Source organism: Cryptomeria japonica, chromosome 6 (assembly GCF_030272615.1).
Source record: "Cryptomeria japonica chromosome 6, Sugi_1.0, whole genome shotgun sequence".
NCBI lineage: Eukaryota > Viridiplantae > Streptophyta > Pinopsida > Cupressales > Cupressaceae > Cryptomeria > Cryptomeria japonica.
The window spans coordinates 448,787,656-448,794,962 of NC_081410.1; the positions used below are offsets into that span (position 1 = coordinate 448,787,656).

The 7,307-nt window shown below is 35.1% G+C and overlaps 1 long non-coding RNA gene across 1 annotated transcript; it reads left to right on the forward strand.

Annotated features, from left to right (window-relative positions):
- Positions 1-302: 302 nt before the first annotated feature.
- LOC131037584 (uncharacterized) lies at positions 303-6,114 on the forward strand. Its single transcript, XR_009104254.2, has 2 exons — positions 303-782; positions 5,903-6,114. It is a non-coding gene; the product is annotated as an uncharacterized LOC131037584 (long non-coding RNA).
- The last annotated feature ends 1,193 nt before the right edge of the window (positions 6,115-7,307 follow it).

The window sequence follows — 7,307 nt, forward strand, 5'->3', positions numbered from 1 at the left end:
TAAAATACATTGAGAGATATCAGTCTTAAGGCGCTTACATTTAAATTGATATTGTGAATAAATAGATGCCTTGATATCTCTCAACGTACTCTAGATAGATGTACCAAATATATTTAAGCAAATTATTTTAATTTTAAATATACTAATATAAGATATGCACAAATATTTTTAGTTTTAATAATTTAACATCTAACTTACAAATTCATATTAATTTTATTAATTTAACTATTGCTTTGAAAGAAAAGATAAGTTTAATTTAAATATAGCTTTGAGAAAAAAAAAAGAGAAGATAATTTAACAATTGCAGTTGGAAAAACACAAAGCTCCGCTCCATTGCCTCGGTTCCATGGCCGTTGGCTCTATAGCCAGCCATTCAAAAAAGCAGAGCCGTTTGAGAAAAGCTTCATGGCCGTTGGCCCCATAGCCGTTGATAAAAGCTCCATGGCTGTTGGCTCCATAGTCATTGAAAAAGCTCCATGGCTGCCCATTGAAAAAAGCTCCATGGCTGCTAATATATATGGCTGCTAATATATATATGGCTGGGTAATCTGAGAAACCGACAGACTGTTTGTTTAGTTTCCTGCAAGTTACCTCGCGCGCGTGGAGAAGCCCTTCCCGTGGTGATGGCGATGGCGATTTCAACAGTGAGGGCTTGTCCGAGAGAGTGATGGCGCCCATGCTTCAAGATTTCCTCACCAGAATGCGCAATATGACCTGTACCCTGCATCTGCTCTGACGCCACAGGACTCATCCGCAGCGCCAATCATCTGCGGAGGAATGTTGTAAGTTCCAGCGCCTCCAAAGGAATTCTTGAGTATGGTTACTTAAATTCATATGCTGTTTTTACCTCTCTTCTGTTTCATCTGGTTAATGGATATATGTTTTTGAGAGGGTGATTTTTAATATCAAAGAACATAGAATTATATTTTATGACATGTAGAATGTAATCATATTTTATTGACATGAATGTTAACTTGATCGACAGAGAATAAAAGATTCTGTTGAGCAATAGCGTTTGAGACATTCTAGCTCATCTCTCTAGTAATGGTCTGCAATCTAGGATCACTGTTACCATTCATTTGTTTTTAAATATTAAATTTGTGTTTGGCAGCAATTGATGAAGCTGGCCATGCGTATGCTGGCAATCTCATGGCTTATAACATATGCATATAATATTTGTGATATTGTTCATTTTTTATTTATTCATGTCAGGCATTTCAGAATAGCTCTTGTTTGTTCTTGACCTTGTTTATTCTTAGCCATTTTTTTACTTGTCTAATCTCGGCATATGTCCCAGGATTACCATATTAGTTGAAGCTTTTGATTTCTTTTGATTTACTTCACCATGTTCAGTTTTACCTTGGCAGAGTACTATTAGCGTAATTAACTCCTTGCAACCAACAAGAAGAGTCATTATGAACAATGAACTCTTTGTATGAGAGTTGGGACCAAATTTTGTATCATATTTGATCACATAAACCATTAGATTATCTGGTCACTTGTGTATACATTTGAGCTCTTTCTATGAATCAGGTTCTTGGACCATTTTTCTTGTTCACCTGGCTTAGTTACTCTGGTAGAAAGGAAAGTACTGAATTATCTCTGTTTAAGAGAGGGGCAACTAGTAATACCATGCATGCTAGATTATCTCTCAAGCATTATCTTATACCTTGTTTTCCATGAAAGACACTTTGACTTACCCCTTTGTTTGCTCAGACTTGTCATGTACTTGTTTTCCTTTTGCTGGCTGTCCCCGTCCTTTCCTTGTGGTTCTCTGCTACTTAAAGACCTTTAAAGAATCTTGACAATATTTATGAGTATTTTCATTTTTAACATGTCAACTAATAATGTGGTCGACTGTCTTTCAACTGTCTTGACTGTGATTTCTTTGTAATCCATGAGAAATACTTCATTGTCATGCCCTGTTCACTGTTGGCTCTGCAACCTGAAAGTACTGTCACATTAATCTTAAATAGAGGACTGCCTTCATCCTTTATGACTTTCGCTATGTCTTGAAAACTCCTTTGCCTATGTTGCCCTTTTAGTTTCCCTTCAAGAGGCTTTATCCATATAGCTTTAATGACTAACACTATGTCTCTTGAAGATTGTCCTTTACTGTCTTCATTAAAAATTCTTAGCTTGACATCATCCGACCAATGCATCCCTTAAATACTGCCATATCTCCTTTTTCATTATGTATGCATTCTTGAACTGTCACTGGCAACCTATACCATGGCAGTCTTCTAAACTGTTCTATGGCACTGCCATTGATTTGCACCCTTCTTTATTCCATGCACATGACCCTTAAGAGAGGAACTCTTTATCAGTCATAGCTTTGCCACTTCACCACTTCGACTGCTTAGGCATCTTTATTTTCTAATTATGATTACCCTTCTCTGTGTGTCCTCAATCAGCAATCTCCGCTTATGGTTTGCTCAATGTCCTATACCTTTCAACAACCCTCATGACAGTCTTGAATCCCCAATGATACCCTTTTTTGACTTGCAAGAAACAAAGACATCTTTGCCTGAGATTGGGTGACACTACTGTTACCTTTCCAATTCCCAGAGAAGTTACCTGCCCTTCTTCTTATGACCAGACCTGTAGCATGATAATTTGTATCATGATTCACCACCTGGTACTTGCAATGCTTGAGCGTTTATGTCATTACAGTGTTGTCTTCTGTGACCTTAATCTGCAACTCTTACAGACTATGTTTGTGCATCTATGACTGTCCTTGTTTCTATATTATGCACTCTTGATCAAATAGCAATCACCCTTCTTGCAACATCCAGCATCTTCAGAACTCAATAATAATCTTTTGAGATCCCTGGAGCAAAGCCTTCACATCCTCAACTTCATGCTCACTTCCACTAAATTAGTGTCCTTTAAAAGGTTGTGGCCTTCCTTTAAACTAGCACTAGACTGCCTTCCCTTATTACTGTCGTCTGTTGTACATTGCTTTGTACAAAGGACTTGCAGATGTGATGAGACCTTGCCTTTTTCGCTACTGTCATGTTTTTCTCTAAGGACTGTCATTCCTCATTTGTCTTTAACCATGCTATCTTCAAAGTTGCAGTAGATTTTAGGTGACAGACCGTTAAATTTGTCTATTTTCCTTGTCCTTTATATGTTTAGGTCCATAACTGGCTTCTTAACCCCTTGTTACTAGAGTCTTTTAGGCTCCAAAAAAGTTTGATGTATTAGGTTAACAAAACAAAGTTGAAGACATTTTAGAAAGAAGAAATTAACAAAATTTTGAATACTTTAAAGCATGAAAAATGCCAATCACTACCCATAAAAATCTGTCTGAAACTATCCTCCTTCTAATTCACTTTCTTTTGACACTTTGTTGTTATTCTCCACCACCATCTCAAAGTGTCTGTTCTTTGTCTTGTCCTGCATACAACCTGGACAGATGCTAATAGATTAACCCCCTTCGTCATATCATAAACTTTTGCATCCCAAAGAAAATTAATAACAATTTTAACTGTCTCATTTAAAGCAACTGTTGCTTTAATTCGCAGATGTAATTATCTTGCCTTTCACAAACATTATAGATCAATCTTATTATATTTTCTACCAATGCATATTGGCAAGACACTGTTGTCTTATAATGGCTTCTTCGAGGCTTGAATTTCTGCTATTACTGTATTTATACTTCAAATGAGCAAGCTCATTTATTAATACAGCAACTTCAATCCTTGTTGTTTCCAAAACAATCAAAAGACACCTATCTGATGGAACTGCCATTTCCCCTCTGGTAATTCCATTGGACCAATCAACCAATCCTCTTCAAACATGTCCATCATGGGCAGTGCCAATTGATCAGATGTTTTTGATCAGCCTTCTAAACTGTTTATAAAATTGTTCCAATTCAAGAATGCACGTATGTTAGCCAAGCTGCATCTCTAGAAGCCAATCACAGAAATCCGTATGCGGGCCAAATGCTCAGAATTAGTAACAGTTAACATTGAAAGCAGAGCATCAAACTTGAGTAATGTTTTCTCGATTGCAAATTGCTTGGCTATTGCAACTGCCACAGTAGCTAGTTGACTTGAATATTCAGATATCTCTGTTCTAACAGTCATTTTGTTTAGCAAAAATTTCATCAATATCATAGCCAGTTGAGCGATGGAGAATCAGTAGATGAATGGCTAACATGATTAGCAAGTGTATCTAGGGCCCTTGCTTCGTATAGTGCTATATATCCCTTTTCAAAGGTTGTTGCAATCTCCAGAAAGCACTCACAACATTCGTGGAAACAGATTATTCTGGCCAATAAAACCCATGTCAGTTACTCTGGTCGGTAGTGCCAGGAGGCTGGTCATAAAGAAAGAGAGCCCAACAAAAGTAAGCCTGAACTACGCGGTGAATGTGACATCTGTAGGGTCCAATACTTTTCAAAAAGATTAATATAGTCCTACAGAAGTCAGAGTAGTTTATCAAGTTTGTGCTCTATTCCTAAGCACACATACCAAAGGAAACCCAACCATCGTTTCCCTCTTCAATTGAAATATCACCGTCCTTATGCAAAGTGCAGCCAAATTTCCAGAGTGGGACCAAAATTTTATGAGTTATGGCATTCAACAATCACTAGAAGATCTCAAGATATCTCCTTTCATAAACTTCATAAATTGTACAGTTTAGATTGTTGTTGCCATGAAGAAGTCTATCGCATCTTCACCTGTCAAAAGATGAAAATCATCCACGTTGAATCTGCGCTGAAGTTATGCATAGTCCCTCAAACTCCTCCAGCTTCATCCAACGTGACATGCTCCTCTTTACTTTTTCTGCAACGTGGGTCTTCAATAGATCAGCAAAGTGCTGGTTTCGAGCCAAAATTGGAGGACCTTTCAATGCAACAACAGAAAGCCTAAGTTCCTTTTCAACGTGGATTTTAGAGACTTAACAAAGTGAAGCTTCCTTTTGCCTCTTCTTTCTCGGTACCTAAAATTTGTGACAAATAATTTTTCTTTTATAGCCTCATCCATGATCTCTTAACGACTTAAAGTAAAAAATTACAATATTATATTGGCTATTTAAATTTTAAATTTTAATCCAAGGTACGACAAATTCAAATAACAGGACCATTTTTCTGGTTCACCTGGCTTGGTTACTTTACTAGCAAGGAAGGCACTGAGACAAATTTTGAACTGTTTTTATTTTTTTAATTTTTAAAACTTTATTATAAATCAAGCTAGGGCATTGATTTCTATGAGTAAAAAATTTTGGAAACCAACAAAATTTGCAGAGATAGAAGAATGCTTAGCCAATATAAGTGAGGGCAGAAACCATGTTACTGAAGCTTAAAGCTCTGAAAATGGGAGCATGTTGAACGCATTGCTAGAGATGGCGTAGCTTTTGGAAAACTGTAATGGTTGAGGCCAGATATGTATGCTATGTATGCTACATCTAATTCCTCATTGCAAATTAAATATTCAATGTCCAACAAATAGGTGAATGAATCTTGCTAAAAGTGGAGTGAATTTTAAAATAAATTAAAACTTATCATAAAACAAAATAAAATTTATTGTGAACTTTTTTGTATATATTTTTAATATGTTAATATACAATTTTATGTTGCATTTAAATTGATATTAACAGTTTGATTGTTCAAGTCAGATTCACTTCAGTGACTTAATGAATGTTTAGAAAGTTCTGTTTACATCACATTCTATTGTGTTAGTTTTTTTTGGTCTATCATTCTATGTTTTTTATTTCTATTTTTTTTCTTTGATTCTATTTTTGTTTGGCATGGCCATGCTTCCTCTGTTTTTATTGTCTGTGAGTTGTATTTCCATATTTTTGATATGTATTTTTCTTTTGTATTTTTATGTGTAGATTGTTTTTAAAAAAAGTTTTATTGGTATTTGGTATGTCTTTTTTGTGGGTGATTCAGGTAGTAGTGATGATGATGAGGAGGAGGAGAAAAGAAGCAAAACTACACATCACAAGCAACAGGAAATACAGCACATACCAACATTTGAATTTGTGTATCATAAGCACTACATTTGAATCTGTATTTGATTATACATTTAGATTTTGCCATCCTTTTGTTTATTTAGATATACTCAAAAAATTTAATTAAAAAAATCTAAAATTAATGTTTTATTTACTCTAATTAACATAGTTCTTTTACCCATTGTATGATCCTGGAGGGCAACCTTGCTCACCACGTCATGTTCAAATTTTTAGATTTGAGTCACTACATTTGAATTTGTATTTGATTATAAATTTAGATTTTGCCATCCTTTTGTTTATTTAGTTATACTCAAAAAATTGAATTTAAAAAATCTAAAATCTAATGTTTTATTTACTCTAATTAGCATAGTTCTTTTACCCATTGTATGATCCTGGAGGTCAACCTTGCTCACCATGTCATGTTTAAATTTTTAGATCTGAGTCACGATATACTGTCTAACAGAGCATATATATCAAATCTGTAGTCTTATAATTTATAATCCAGACTTGAGACTGCATTTAATTATAATTCACTCACAGTCTCATAGCTATAATTTCATGAAGTTTGAAATATATATATTTCTTGAACCAAAAGGGTCCATATGAATTTTGCATCACCAAATGTTTCAAATTTACTTTAAATCTATGGAACAATTTGAATATGGATTTTGGATTTCAAACCTCTGATTACCATATACACTTAGCTTCTCATGGATGCATATTGTATGTAAAGTGTTTTCAAACCTGAACTAGAATATCAATTTTGATTGATTGTAGAACTCAAGTCCACAGTTTAGCTGAGTATAAGTTTGTAAGTTTCCTAAACTACAGTAGTCATCTTGATTCTTAACCATAGATTTGAAACTCCTACTAAAGGATTGATGTTCTTGCTCTGATTACCATATACTCTTAGCTTTCCATGGCTGCATATTCTATGTAAAGTCTATTCAAACCTGAACTAGAATATCAATTCTGATTGATTGTAGAACTCAAATTTGATTTGAAACTCCTAGTAAGGATTTATGTTCTCGCTCACTCTGTTTTGTGTGTAGAATGTGGCTATGACCTCAGAACTTAGAAGTCTTATGAAATCCGCTTAACCATTGGGGTGAAGTCCAACTATTTTCAACTTTTAAATCCATGTATAACCAAAATAATTCTATGCTCATATAAATGTCATGCCTTGAGGAGGCACCAGCTACTCTAAACAAGAAGCTTCAGCTGTACCAGGGATTGATGCTACTAAGACTCAAACACTCAGTGATTATGCACCAGCTTCAGCAGTACCAGGGATTGTTGGATCAGGCATGTGAGTATTTATTATGCAATATTTGACTATGACC